The sequence below is a fragment of the Callospermophilus lateralis genome, unplaced genomic scaffold, assembly GCF_048772815.1.
Source record: "Callospermophilus lateralis isolate mCalLat2 unplaced genomic scaffold, mCalLat2.hap1 Scaffold_63, whole genome shotgun sequence".
NCBI classification, from domain to species: domain Eukaryota; kingdom Metazoa; phylum Chordata; class Mammalia; order Rodentia; family Sciuridae; genus Callospermophilus; species Callospermophilus lateralis.
The window spans coordinates 4,815,501-4,830,241 of record NW_027514713.1 but is presented as its reverse complement, the minus strand read 5'-3'; the positions used below and the strand labels follow the sequence as shown (position 1 = coordinate 4,830,241).

At 31.5% G+C, this 14,741-nt stretch overlaps 1 non-coding gene and 1 pseudogene across 1 annotated transcript; one reads left to right on the top strand and one right to left on the bottom strand.

The window, feature by feature from the left end:
* Window positions 1–1,232: 1,232 nt before the first annotated feature.
* On the bottom strand, window positions 1,233–1,306 carry Trnaa-ugc (transfer RNA alanine (anticodon UGC)). Its single transcript has one exon. It is a non-coding gene; the product is annotated as a tRNA-Ala (tRNA).
* A 2,873-nt stretch (window positions 1,307–4,179) lies between these two features.
* LOC143389712 (alpha-1,3-mannosyl-glycoprotein 4-beta-N-acetylglucosaminyltransferase C-like) lies at window positions 4,180–14,074 on the top strand (annotated as a pseudogene).
* The last annotated feature ends 667 nt before the right edge of the window (window positions 14,075–14,741 follow it).

The following is a 14,741-nucleotide window of genomic DNA, read 5'->3' as shown; positions in this document are numbered from 1 at the left end:
TTCTTGCCAACAACCCACACTGACGAGATAAACTGGATTTAAAAGAGCTGGCTCTGACATTAAGCTAAGAAAGCAGTGAAAAAGCACAGGGCACAGAAGTAATTTTTATACCTAGGGAGGGACAGCTCAGTGACCTTAAGGGTCAGCTTTCATACAGGAAAGAGCTCTGGAAAAGAGAGCCTGCACCCAGAATCTCTTTATTTTTATATGGGAACTCACAAAGGAGTTTAGATAGAATGTTCTTCACCAAATAAGGCAGGGGATAAAGTTTCAAGGGTGAAGTCCTGCTTCCTAATGTCTTGTGGTCAGCAGATTGATTGACATCTTGGCAAGTCACACCCATCTCAGGTGCTGTGTGGGATCACAGGCAGAGCTAAAGAGAAGGCACACTTGCATCACACAGCCCAGCCATTGCCAGGCCTGTCCCCTCACATGGCTACTATGTGCATAGTTCACACACACAGCCCATGGATGGCTCATGATCCTACAATTTTTGTTTTACTACATCTTACTCCTAGGGGATTAAGGACATGATAATGATAATAGTTTTAATACTATCTTCTTTTAATTTTAATTCTACCATTTTATTTATTTATTTATTTTTATTTTTTAAATTTTTTTTTAAAGAGAGAGGGAGAGAGAGAGAATTTTTTAATATTTATTTTTTAGTTATCGGCGGACACAACATCCTTGTTTGTATGTGGTGCTGAGAATTGAACCCCAGCCGCATGCATGTCAGGCGAGCGTGCTACCGCTTGAGCCACATCCCCAGCCCCCATTTTATTTTAATTCTGTCATTTGTTGATTTTTTTAATGGTTTTATTGTAGCTATGGATTATATATATTGTCCTTTACATACCTGGTAATTTACATCCCCTGGGTGAATTCTAAATATTTTGAATTTATATTCTTAAGTTCCAATGATTTTATATAGTGTAAAGAGTGCTGTAATTTTTGTTTGTTTGTTTGTTTGTTTATTTTTGTACTGAGGATTGAACCCAGAGGAGTTTTACCACTAAGCTACATGCCCAGTTCATTTTTAATTTTTCATTTTTTAAATTTTGAGACAGGGACCTGTTTGGTTGCTGACCTCAAACTTAGGATCCTCCTACCTCAGCCTTCTCAGTCACTGGAGTTACAGGTGTGCACCACCAGGGTGGCAAGAGTACTATACTTTCTAGTGACATGGACTGAGTCTTACTGGATCATCTGATGCTAATTTTTTTTTCCCCCTGTGGTGCTGGGGATTGAACCCAGGACCTTGTGCATGCAAGGCAAGCACTCTACCAACTGAGCTACATCCCCAGCCCTGATGTTAGCTTTTAAGCATATGTTAGAATAGTCCTGAAACAACTAATTCCGCCCCAATATTAGAATGATAAGCATCTGGACTATTCTTAATGTCCCACTATTCCTCAGATCTGTGCAGCTAGTGAACTTGGCTGATAGGTTAACCATATTATTGCCAACCCTGTTTAGGCTTCAAGAACTTCTGAGGCCTGCTGCTTTTTCATGGTTCTGTCTCTAGCCTTATGTAATTTCACCACACACATGACAGTGTTGAGGATAAAAAGGCCTTCTGCAGAATTCTGCCTCTTTTATTTAAGTTCCTCCCACTAAATATTCTGCCCTTCACATTCTAAATACCATTCTCTCCCTAAACTCATCTCTGTCTCAAGTCAGCAGGATCTCTGGCTTCTGTTTGGATTACTCTCCCTAACCTACCTTTTGGAAACTGCCTCCTTGCACTACACTAGAGAAATCAAGTAGCTTGCTTGTGTGTTTGCTTTCCTTTCTTTCAGGTATAATGCCCTGTGTTGATCATTGGTCAATATTTGAAAATATCCATCATCATTAGGGATAAACATTGTTCTCTTAGAAATGCAGGGTAGAACATTAATATTTTTAATTTCCAATTTTGAAGGTCAGAAGACGGGCAGATATTACCTTCACTGTGGCAAATTCAGTTTCCTGTTTTTCATTTCTCTTTTTAGCATTATCACCATTTCATCATGAATTTATATTTATCAGTATTTTACTATCAATCATAGTCATATTTTTAATCATCATTGTTCCCAAATTTTCTCAATGCAAGTGTCTTCACATTTGTTTTCTATGTCCTCAAGATACATTACACCTCCCCTAAGAGCATCCTTGCTTTGTGGCACAACTAAAAGATGACCTAAAGGAAGGGTTTAGATATGCTTATTAGCTTCCTTGATTTTTTTTTTACTATGATGTAATCCAGTGTGGGTTGTTTAATGTGTGATACATATTTTGGTCTGTCTTCTGATGTTTTTCTTGCTTTTTGGGCTTCTAATCCCATTCTGCTTGTCCTGGGTGTTAATATTTTTGCTTTTATATGAATTGAAGCTCATGCTACTGTCTTCTAGTTATCCTGAGAGTGTGACTGTGGAAGGTTTAGATATGCTTTATGTTGCTGTAAGCTGATTTTGGAGGATAGGGCTATTAGGTGGCTGCCATGATTCTCTAAGCACTTTAGCAATTTTTCTTTGTAATCTAGAATTACATCTTTGAGATTTGTTGTTGTTTTGTTGTATTTTGCATTCTGGGGGACAAAAATGAAGACTCTCCCCACAAAGCATCATTTTTAATACTTCTGAGACTGTTTGGAATATCATCTATCACTCAATTACTCATATTTTTTGTGTGCTTGTGTATATATCTGTACACATCTCTCTCTTCCCTTGTCTTTCTCTCTCGCTTTTCTTCTCACTTTCTCTCTCTCTCTCTCTCTCTCTCTCTCTCTCTCTCTCTCTCTCTTTCTCTCCCCACATACACACACACACACACACACACACACACACACACACACGCACACATACACACACACAAAACGTAAAAGAAGTAACCCTTGAGAAAAATACAAATGAAGGAAAGGAATGGTTAATACATATAACATTTCCTTTTCAGAATTCCATTCTTCATGTTCGTTAAGCCTTTATTCCAATTCCTAATATTTTTTACTTTATAAGAAATTCATAAATTCTTTCTTGATCAGTACATCAAAGAGACGTTATTTGCCTGTTGTCTTCTAGGTTTAGATCTAAGGATCTAGGATCTGGCCTCTTTTTTTTCCTGAAGTCCTTCTTATACATAAGTACTTCATCTTAAAAATGAACCCAGATAGACTACATAACCACATAGCACCATTTACAGATTATCTTTCTGTTGATTTTAGACAAAATGCAATTCTGCTGACATGACAGGATCACTCCATGTTGTATACATGCATTGTATTATAATATTGTACACCATCAAAAATACAAATATTGTATGTTGCTTAAATATGCTTCCACTAGTCTGTTGATCCTTCCAGATGTGTTTGTTCTTTTAAAATCCACAGTCAATAATCTAATGAATCATTTTTATAGTCTATCACAAAATTTAGGAATGAAATGCAAAAAAATATTAGCTTTCCAATAATTTTGTAATCTCATTTTGCTTTTGTAAAGTCCATGAATTATTCCAAATAGTCAACCTTCCAGTTAGATCAAACAAAGCAAGGTAGATATCCTATTCCAGGATTTATAATTATTTAAGGAGAAACTTTTGAAAAACACAAAAATATTAACTCAGAAGTTCTCAATACGTATATGGACCTGTCCCTAACTTGTGGCTTCTCTTTGTTCAGATTCCCACTGAGAATTTTTAGTGCCTCTTATTCTGAGACCCATATTTATGATTTCTTCCATTTTCATTACAATGTAAGTTAGGAGTTAGATTTTACCTTAATTCTATACCTCATTGATAACAATTGACATGTTTTTCTCTCTTTTATTTTTTGTTTTGTTTCTCATTGAAGGGCCTGTTTTATCTAACATTATTACTGCCAAAATTCATTTTTCAATCAATAATTTTAAGATTTTTTCATTTTGAATTATTCTACATAAATATAAATCACTGCACTGACCTTAAGGTATCTGTGTCACAATATATAATCCATATAATGGTATATGTCAGCACTATGCATAAAAATTTAAATGAAACTTTAGTTCAAATATGTGAAGAGTGAGACTCTGTAAAGACTTTATTTCATACAGATATGAAATAAATAAATATACATGTGTATGTATTTTTATATATATTATATATATATGAAATATTTATATCCAAAAGTAAATGTTAGTAATCTGTGCGTCTTTTCTATAGGAGAGAATGTTTAAATTTTATCAGATGAAACAGACTTTTCAAATACTGGATAAAATGAGATGCTTGCAAAAATGTTCTACAGTGTCATTCTTGGGAGTTCTTGTCATTTTCCTCCTATTGATGAATTTGTACATTGAAGATAGCTATGTTCTGGTAAGTTATAGAGGTTGATTATTTTTTGTTTGAAATAAAGCATATGTCAACCTAAATTGGCATAATTGTAAGCTAAATTGAATCCTCTGCTGGACAGGTAGACTTAGCTTAAGCAAAATTAAAATATATATATTTCCTACCTAGAGATTTTTTTTCTATAAATCATAATTTTTTAATATTATACTTGTTTTAACTTATGTTGCATCAATCTATTTAATACTGTATATATTGTGTTTCAAATGTCTATCTAATTACAAAGGAATTATTTATCATTATTATGCTGAGTTAATAAGGACTATAATTTGAAATATATAAAATAAAATTTGCTTCACAAGTATTATTCCTTACTTTCTCTAATTTTCTTATTGAAATTTTATTGTCTAGATAAAAATAGTACCTAATTGTGCTATTTTGTTTGTGTAACATTTTGTTATAATATTTTTGTTACTTTTGGATTTTGAATAGCTCTAAATGGCCACCATTATATATAAAAAGATCTCAAGTGATGAACGTATTATGTGGAAATTATTCAGTGGTTAAAAATATATAATAAAAGTCAGTATATAAGAATATACCAATTTGTTTTATGCAAAATATATAAAATAGAGAGTTTATTCTGGCTAATAGTGAGAAATTAGTTTGTATTTTTCTTATTTTACTTATGGTTATAAATGTCACATAATTTCATATCTTTTGATAATAATATGAACATTGTTGTTTATTCAGTTTTTTTCAACTAAGCCTAAGATATCTGCCCTAATTTTTATTTTGTTATTACTATTTGCATATTTCAGAAAATCAAGTCCTTTGCACTCACAGGGACTAAATAGTATTGTAGCAAGAAAGATTATAACAATAATCATAAAAAGCATTCCCAATAAAATGTCTTATTGTATTGAGCATGATTCATTAATTATGTACTCTTTGCCAGATAGTATACTATATCTTATGAATCCACCATAAAATCTTAGTACATATTCTTTTAGTAGGTTCTCTGTAAAACATCTCATTTCCTTTAACTCTGTATTTTTTATAATGAAATTCCTCCAGAATCCTAGCTGTTGACATTTGGCCAGATTTTTTTGTCATCAAGCAAAGACCCTGATTTTTTAGACTCTTCATTCAACTATCCATGATCAATTGACAATATAGTGGAAATCACCAGAGATTGAAAAAATTTGACTAGACATCATTTATACAAGCATAGAAAATTGAATAAACTTTCTAGTTATGTGAATTTGGGAATTTTTTTAACCTGACTCAAGTTTATGAGAATATAATAAGGTTCATGTGATCTAGCTATATTTTCTTGATAGAATTTAAGATGATAAATTAACTAAAGAGTCTCCTAATAATGATTCAGTTTTTTAATGAAAATTAATTGCATTTTTGCCTACTGTTAAAAGTATATCAAATTTTATAAATCAAGAACATGCTATTGATTGGAGTTTACTATATTTAATGACTTTTTATGTTTATAAGAAAATTTCAAGTGCATTTCTAATCTTTCATTTCGACATCTTCATAAGACCAGTAATATGGAACATATACCACTTTTTGTAACAGAATCTCTATAAACTCATAATTTCATGTAAGAAATAATATAATATTTATCAATAATAAAAATCAAATGCTATTGCCCTGTTTTGTGAATTTTTACAGTCTACTGTAAACATTGATTCTAGCCTGCCAATGTGAAAAATAAGATTTATGGAAATAACTCTTCTACTAGAGTACTTTTTCAATGCAATTTCTTTGACTATATTGAGCATGTATTTAGTTATATTTACAAATTAATCCATGTGCAAAGAAGAGATATATTTCTCAGATTTGAAAATGATTATCAAAAACAAAACAGAAAGATAATTTTTAAATATTTATGTTAAGTCAGAAACAATGAACAATGAATTAATTGTGATCTTTAAATATCAGCACCCCTCCTTATTATAAATTCAATGATAACATTTTTGTTATTTAATTTTTTTAGTTTATCATATGATTTCTAAGTAAATTTTATTTTGAGCTCGCTTAATAAATATTTGAAACATCCAATCACTAATATTAAATTTCATTTAAGATAGTCTTCTGAAAATGTATAATATCTATGGAAATCTGACTACTTTCAAAATTATACTGTGGTTCTTTTTTAATACTTCTTTCTTTTGACTTTTTCATCTGAGTTTCATTTTTAATATGCTAGCCTTGACCTCATGATTCTATAATTATATCATTTCCTAACCATAAATTTTAGGAGATCTTTTTATTATTATTATTATTATGGTCTCCTTTTATTGCTGGAAAATAATTCTTGCAATTCAGAGGAATCAAATGAAGAGTTAGAAGTAGTAAGGTTGCTGGAGTTACTCAGCACATTATACTCTGCTCTTTTAGCTAGAAAATCCAGCTGTGGACTGAAATCATAGGAATATTAACAGTTTAGTATATTAGCTTATGTATTAGAGACATATGACTTTCAGTGGTAAAGGAAGCTGAGCTCAGTGGAAGAGACAAATACTATTACAAGACAAGCTAAGTAGAAGAGAAGCTGCATGCCCAATCAACTTAGCCTCTTGGCTGTGAGCATCTTCAAAGTAGCCACTAGGGTATATATTTAGTCTGTAGCTAGTCCATTGAATTTCATTCCCATCCAGAAAATGATTGTCATAAAACTTTGTCTTATTACTGAGAAACACACTATAGCATAGTAACTACAGAAAGAAGGTATCCAGGGACAGCCTGGCTGTTCAGTTAGATGCCTCTGGAAGCAACCAACAAGGCTGACTCAGGTGAGAGGTGCATTATTTATTTATGCTGAAAAGTGTAAAGAAGGTTGTACTTGAGAATTTAATTAAGTACTTTCATATCAGTTCCATTGCATTTTATATTCTGTTATGTCCTTCAATCAAAATGAATGTATTCCATCTTATCAGAGAAAAGGCTGAGATTTTTACACTTTCAGGACAGAATTCTTAAAGAGATATTAAATCCTGCAGTTTCTTTAGAATGTAACATCTCATAAGAACAAAATGATGATGTGAATTCGGTACTGTGACTACTGTGATTTTTATAGAAATTTCTTCTACACTCTATTGATTACATACACTGTTACATTGCTATTAAAGCAGTTCATACTAAACTGAGTCCATAGATACTTCTTGGCCACTTTTAATTTTGTTTATTTTAGTCTAAGGATTTTCATAGGTTTGCTTATGGATATGTGAAAATATTTATGTGTAAATAACTTAAAATGATCATAGATCAATGGATGTTGAATTAATATATTTAGCACCTAAGGTTTAATTTCAGGTATTTTGAAAGTCTATAGCTATTGTAGATGGCAAATCCATTATAAATCTTTTAAAGATCAAGTGTTTTCTTTTTCCAAATTATCAAGGCAATATAAGATATAAAAATGCAGTATTAAAGGCCAAATGTAGATTCACAACATAATTGGATATACAGAGAATATATTTAGAATGAATATTGATTTAATAAGGTCCATATAAAAAGACCTTTTAGCTCTCTAGTCATACTTTATTCTCTTTAATTTTTATTCCAAGAAAAGTCCAGTCTGGCCAGACTTAAAATGTGAGCTAATCATCTTTTTCACATTTCAGTTTGAGACAAAGTATTGAATGTTCTCATCAAGGTAAAACTTGTATTTGAATCTTGTCCAATCTTTTAGAACAGAGGTTTAATTAAAGTTTTATTGACCACAGACAGGTAATATCAAGACTGAAGTTATTTAATGCATTGACTTTCTCTGCTTGATGACTTACACATGATTGGCCTTGATTCCTGTACTGAATATTAGAAATAGACCCATAAAATGACACACCTTACCATAAAAAATTCTCCTTAATTAGGTTGCCCCAAAACATATATTAATAAACCATATACCCAAGCCAAACAAGTCATTGTTTTGCTAATAATGTTTAATCAATAAAGACTGATCAACTATGAGTTAAATAATCAATATTTGCCATTGAACTCATACCAAAGAAATGGAGGCAATTAATGGATAACAAGACATATTTTAAACCGAAAGTCAATATTTTCATACACTTTCATAAGACTTTCTGAAGATTTAATAAAATTTAGTCCACTATCATGTGTAAAAATGATCTTAAATATTGAAACAGTATACTTACAGAATACCACAAAAAAAAAAAAACACACACATGTGCCCTCCCATACACACAAGCAAAACTATCATAAGACTAGTATAATGTTTGAACACAAATTCTTGACTTGGTAAAAATGTGTTCTCATTGAGGTTACTTAAAGACAATTGAAAAAATTTAAAAAAATTAAAACACACTACTATATCATGAGGACTTCAGTGGGCTGTTCTCAACATCTTTTAATTACAGCGGCCATATAAGTAACTTATTAAAACTCCTTACTTAATGAATTATGCAAAATCCAATGGTTGTGTCTATGTTTGCATCTTCCTAATTATTCCTAAAGTTTTACAATCATAGGCATTATATGTGGTCTTTAATTTGAAATTGTTTAAGAAAGAATATTTTACAGGATGGTATAGGAGACAAGAAAAAAATCGATTTATTATGGCTCAAATATGGAAATTCTGTGGTAACTGGCCTCAGATGAAACTAAAATAGATTACCATTGAATTTTTAGATTGGGGATTATTATAAAAATTTTGAATTCTAACATAAAGGTACTTGGAATTTCCTTTTTTAAAAATATTTTTTAGTTGTAGATGGATACAATATCTTTATTTTTATTTTTTAATTCTTATGTGGTACTGGGGACTGAACCCAGGGCCTCACACATGCAAGGCAAGTGCTCTACCACTGAGCTCCAACCCCAACCCGGCACTGGGAATTTTCATGTAGATACTTGCTTATCAAGAGAATACCATTATTTTTGTGTACACTATAGAGAAGCAAATGAACTGTAATATAAAGAATGGAATAGAGGAGAGAGAAACTGAAACAAAGGCTGTAGTAGGAAATCAGTAGAATGATGGTGGTCTTCAGCCTCTGAGTCCAGTGATTGAGATTTATCTAATGTTCTATGTTGTTGATAGTACCCATATCTTCATGGTGTAAGAAGAAAATTTAATACATGACCCTCTGTATTATTTATTTTCCTTGCCTCTTCCTTGACATTTAGGAGGGTGACAAACAGCTCATAAGGGAAACATCCACACATCAACTAAACTCAGAGCACTATGTTCATACTTTCAAGGATTTATCTAATTTCTCAGGAGCCATAAATGTCACCTATCGCTACCTAGCTGACACACCTTTACAAAGAAAACATAAGTATCCTTAGACTTTTAAATTAAAGGATACATGAAATGCTTTGTGAAAAATAATGTCTCATTTGTATAGCAATAGATGTTTGAGATTAATTAATTTAATATATATTTTGATAAGAACTTCAGTGTATCACAACTTGCAATTTTGTCACTGACCAAATTCCACTAATAATGAAAAAATTGTGTCTAATTTTAATGTGAACTTTTTGGCAGTCTGACACAGGATGGTATATGACACAAGGAAAAGATGACTTACTTTAAATTTTTAAAGTTAACTTTAAAAATTAACTATTTCTGTGTTGTTCTATTTTCAAATTTTCGTAGTTTAGTTTTATGACTTGCCACCAGTTTGAATTGCCTTTTAAACCACGAACTGAGTAGCTAAAAAAAAAAAAAACAAAACAAAACAAAAAAAAAATTGTTATTTCATGGTTCTGGAGACTGGAAGTTGAAATCAGTTTACTGGAAGACCCACAGTCCCTCTGCCCACTCTAAGGAAAAATCTACCAACCTACATGGCTTATCAACCTACATGAACCTACCAGCTGAGGTTCATGTGTATAAAAACAAAGAAATTTTTGAGGAAGATCAATATGAGGATGATCACCTGGGGAGGGGGACAAATTATAGCCATCTAAAATAAGTGTTCACTTAAAGTGGCATGAGAAGGGTGTGGGATATTAATGATGAAAAAGAACGAAGGAGGAGGTTATAGCCCCCATTGATGGTTATTGTTACATTGGTTGACATAACAACACAACATTTCGATTGTTAATTAGTCACTGATGTTATACATTCCATATAAGAAAGAAAAGGTTTTCATTGTGGCTATTTATTGTTTTTATGGAGTCAAAAGTTTGCCACTCTGGGTCTGAACGACCTGACTATCATCTCTTGCATCATGTTTTCCGGTGCTAATGAATTCTGTGTCTGACATTTGAATTATTTCTCAAATCCTTCTTAGGTTCTTCCATCTTGTGGTGGCTGCTGGCATTATATTACTTGTGGCAATGATAATTCCTGCCTCCATTATCATTGACCTCCTTCCTTTATTCTCTCTGTATATTCTCCTCTTCTTATAATGATACGATTTACTGAATTCAGGGCATACCCCTAAATGCGAGATTTATTTCATCTTAAGATTTATAACTAATAATTTCTGCACATATCTTTTTCCCAATAAGGTCACATTCTCAGGTTTTATGTAGACATGAATTCTTAGAGTAAACTTTTCATCCCTCTGTAATATGAGAAAAAATATTTGAAATTAAGAAATTGTATACTATATTTCATAGATTCCAAGACACATCATCATTTATAAAAAGTACCTTATCTGATGGTGTCCCATTAATGTATCTGATTAATGGACCCTGTAAACATAAGCATTATCAATTACATATATATATATATATATATATATATATATATATATATATATATATATGTGCATATATATGTATATATATTTAGTTAGTTAGTTGTAGTCAAACACAATACCTTTATTTTATTTATTTACTTTTATGTGGTGTTGAAGATCAAACCCAGCACTTTGCACATGCTCAGTGAGCACTCTACTGCTGAGTCACAACTCTAGCCCTAGCATTATCAATTTTAACTATAAGACACCATCAACTTACTATTTAAATGTTTTGGTATGAAAAAATACAAATTTAAAATCAATGAAACACAGAGACATCATGACATTTTAAGAGATTATATGGAGACCACAAAAAGTTTTGTTTCCCTTTTAAGAACTTTTTTATGCAAGGGAGTTTGAGATAATCAACTTGAGGAAATTGGTAAGTTAATTTAGGTTTAATTTAGATCTCTTTTCTTTTCAATTCTCCAGTTCAAATGTCTAGTTTTCTTCGGCTTTCATTTAACTGCCCAAGACTGCCATGATTCTTTTATCCCTAGGTGTCACACCACCTCTGTCTAAGCTTTACCAACTCCCCTTTTCCGGTTTAATTTACTAATGACTGTTTGCACAAATACCACCTGCTTTGTACTAAAGAGGCAATATAACAGAGCGTACGAGAGGGGCAGTTGAATCCTGACATCACAACACTTACTAAGTGTAAGTACAGTTTGAATGAGCTGCCTCATCACACAGGTCCTGCTTTCCTTTATGTAAAGCAGAATGATGGCAATAACTATCCTGTCCCAAAAGACTGCTGTGAACACTGAAGATGCATAATGAAGTTAAAAGTGCATAGACTCTTGCCTCTGATGTACAAAAGCTTTCATAAGTGTTGGCTAGTATTGGATCTTAATGAAATGTGGTGACTTAAAGTTTAATAATGATATCGTGTGACATATATGTGTTTCAGTAGAAGTCAGAGTTTTAAGCCCACGTAATTACACAAAATGTGTAAGTCTCAACTTATATAATAGACTAATACGAAAGGTCTAACCTGGAAGAGTTTTTTTTTTTTAATATTATAGAAATTATATCATGTAGGTGTCTATGTGAAATCAATAATTTTGGTGCATATTAACATTTCCTCATTTTCTAAATGGTAGTTCAAAAATTTTATTCACTGAGTTATGTGAGAATGAATTCTTTAAAAAGTGAAAGTGTTTCAATAGAAAGACATGTAACACTTCTTAGAGGTGAACTGTCTTCTCTTGGAGTTTTTTTTTTTTTTTAATCCCTAAAAATATCCTGTCTCTACTTCTAGATTCTAAATGTCTGAATAACTTTATTTAATCAAAATTTTTATAATTTGTGTCTCAAAATTAAGAAAACAATAATGTTCACGTCTTGGAACCATGTGCCATACAGTTGAACGTTGATAAGTTTTTCAAATATATCATATGATATTGCCTATTTTCTAATTAACCTTCAATGTAACTTTCAAAATAACATTGTGAAGTTTACTTATGAATTCTTCTAGTGTAGGAAAATGATCAAAGTGAAAATATGTGACATGCCCTGTGAAAAATTTAAAGACGATTAAAATAATGTGTTGCTCTTATTTTTCTTTTCTACTTGAGATTACTTTATGAGTCTCAATTGTGAATTCTCTTTCCTTTTTGTAGATTTTTGAAAATATAATTTGTATATTAGGTAAATATTTCTCTCTTCTCTAATGGGCACATATGAGAACAGTAAGCTTTAGAACACTTTAAACCTTTCTTCTGAATTTCATAAACAAGTGATCAAAACTGTAGGGTCCATATATCATTATTCTTAAGATGCATTTATTTTCAGTGGAAAATTTCAAAGAAATACTATAGGCAAATATTTTCTCCTTTTTTTTCCTGTTATTCAGAACCCTTTTCACATTGTCTTCCTTCTGAATTCTTTTGTTTAGGGTATCTTACCATTGGACTTTCATCAGTGAAACGAAAAAAAAAGGCAACTATTTACTTGAGACAATCAAGTCAATTTTTGAACAATCCAGCTATGAAGAGCTGAAGGAAATTTCAGTAGTAGTTCATCTGGCGGACTTTAATTCATCCTGGTGTAATGTCATGGTCCAGGATATTACACAAAAGTTTGCCCATCATATCATTGCAGGAAGATTAATGGTTATACATGCTCCTGAAGAATATTACCCAATCTTGGATGGTCTTAAAAGAAATTACAGTGATCCAGAAGATAGAGTCAAATTTCGTTCCAAGCAAAATGTAGATTATGCTTTTTTGCTTAATTTTTGTGCCAATACTTCATATTATTATGTAATGCTTGAAGATGATGTTCGATGTTCCAAAAATTTCTTAACTGCCATCAAGAAAGTCATTGCGTCCTTAGAAGGAACTTACTGGGTAACTCTTGAGTTCTCTCAGCTTGGCTACATTGGTAAACTTTATCATTCTCATGATCTCCCACGTTTGGCACATTTTTTATTAATGTTTTATCAAGAAATGCCTTGTGATTGGCTGTTGACTCATTTTAGAGGTCTGTTGGCTCAGAAAAATGTGATCCAGTTTAAACCATCTCTCTTTCAGCACATGGGTTATTATTCCTCATATAAAGGAATTGAGAAAAAGCTGAAGGATGATGATTTTGAAGAGGACTCATTTGACATTCCTGATAACCCCCCTGCAAGTCTGTACACCAACATGAATGTGTTTGAAAATTATGAAGCAAGCAAAGCTTACAGTATTGTTGATGAGTACTTTTGGGGAAAACCACATTCAACAGGAGATATCTTTCTTATTGTTTTTGAAAATCCAACTATAATCAAAAAAATTAAAGTGAATACTGGGACAGAAGATCGGCAAAGTGACATTTTGCATCATGGAGTCCTTGATGTTGGGGAAAAAGTTATACTTACCAAACAAATAAAACGTTGTGATTCTTTAAGACTAAGGGAATTCAAAAATGGAAACTTTGAAATGTCAGATGTGAATCAAAAAATTCCATTTTATATACACTGTATGAGGATATGTGTTACCAAAACACAAAAGGAGTGGCTGATTATTAGAAGCATTAGCATTTGGACTTCTTAGCAAAATAAATCAGTATGTTCATTTGCTGAAATAGTTCTTTCTGTTTCCTTTTTTGCTAATTTCCTCTTTTGTTACTTTTATCTTTTGGGAGGAAAGCAATGGATGTGTATGTTAAAAGAAAAGTCCATCAGTTTTGATTTACACATTGTCAATACAATTTTACTCTACACATTTGTGTTTATTTTTACTTTTGAAGTTAAATATCATTCCATGGTAGACTTAACTTTCATTTATACTTTTAGATGTTCTTAGTTTCACAATTGCAATTGTCTAACGAGTCATATGAAAGATATAAAATAAGAACTTTTGTTTGTTGGATGATAATTCTTGAAAAATAGTTGCCAACTATATGTACTTATTCAAGAAGTGATAATTTCTTGTATCAGATAGATTTTTATTAAGTATCTCTATGAATATGTAGTTGGCTATAATTATAATCTGTTTTATTTTTCTTATGAATTTAGGTTTTCATTTACTTCTGTGCATCTTCAGTGAATACGTTCACATAGAAGTGGTGTCTTTACAACATATTTTTTATTTGTAAGTAGGGCTATGGGAAAAAAAAAAAAAAAACTTTAAAATATCTTTCCCCTAATTATTTATATGAAAGGGAACCTTTATCATTGTTTAAACATTTAATTGAACATTTATTATAAATAAATTTTCT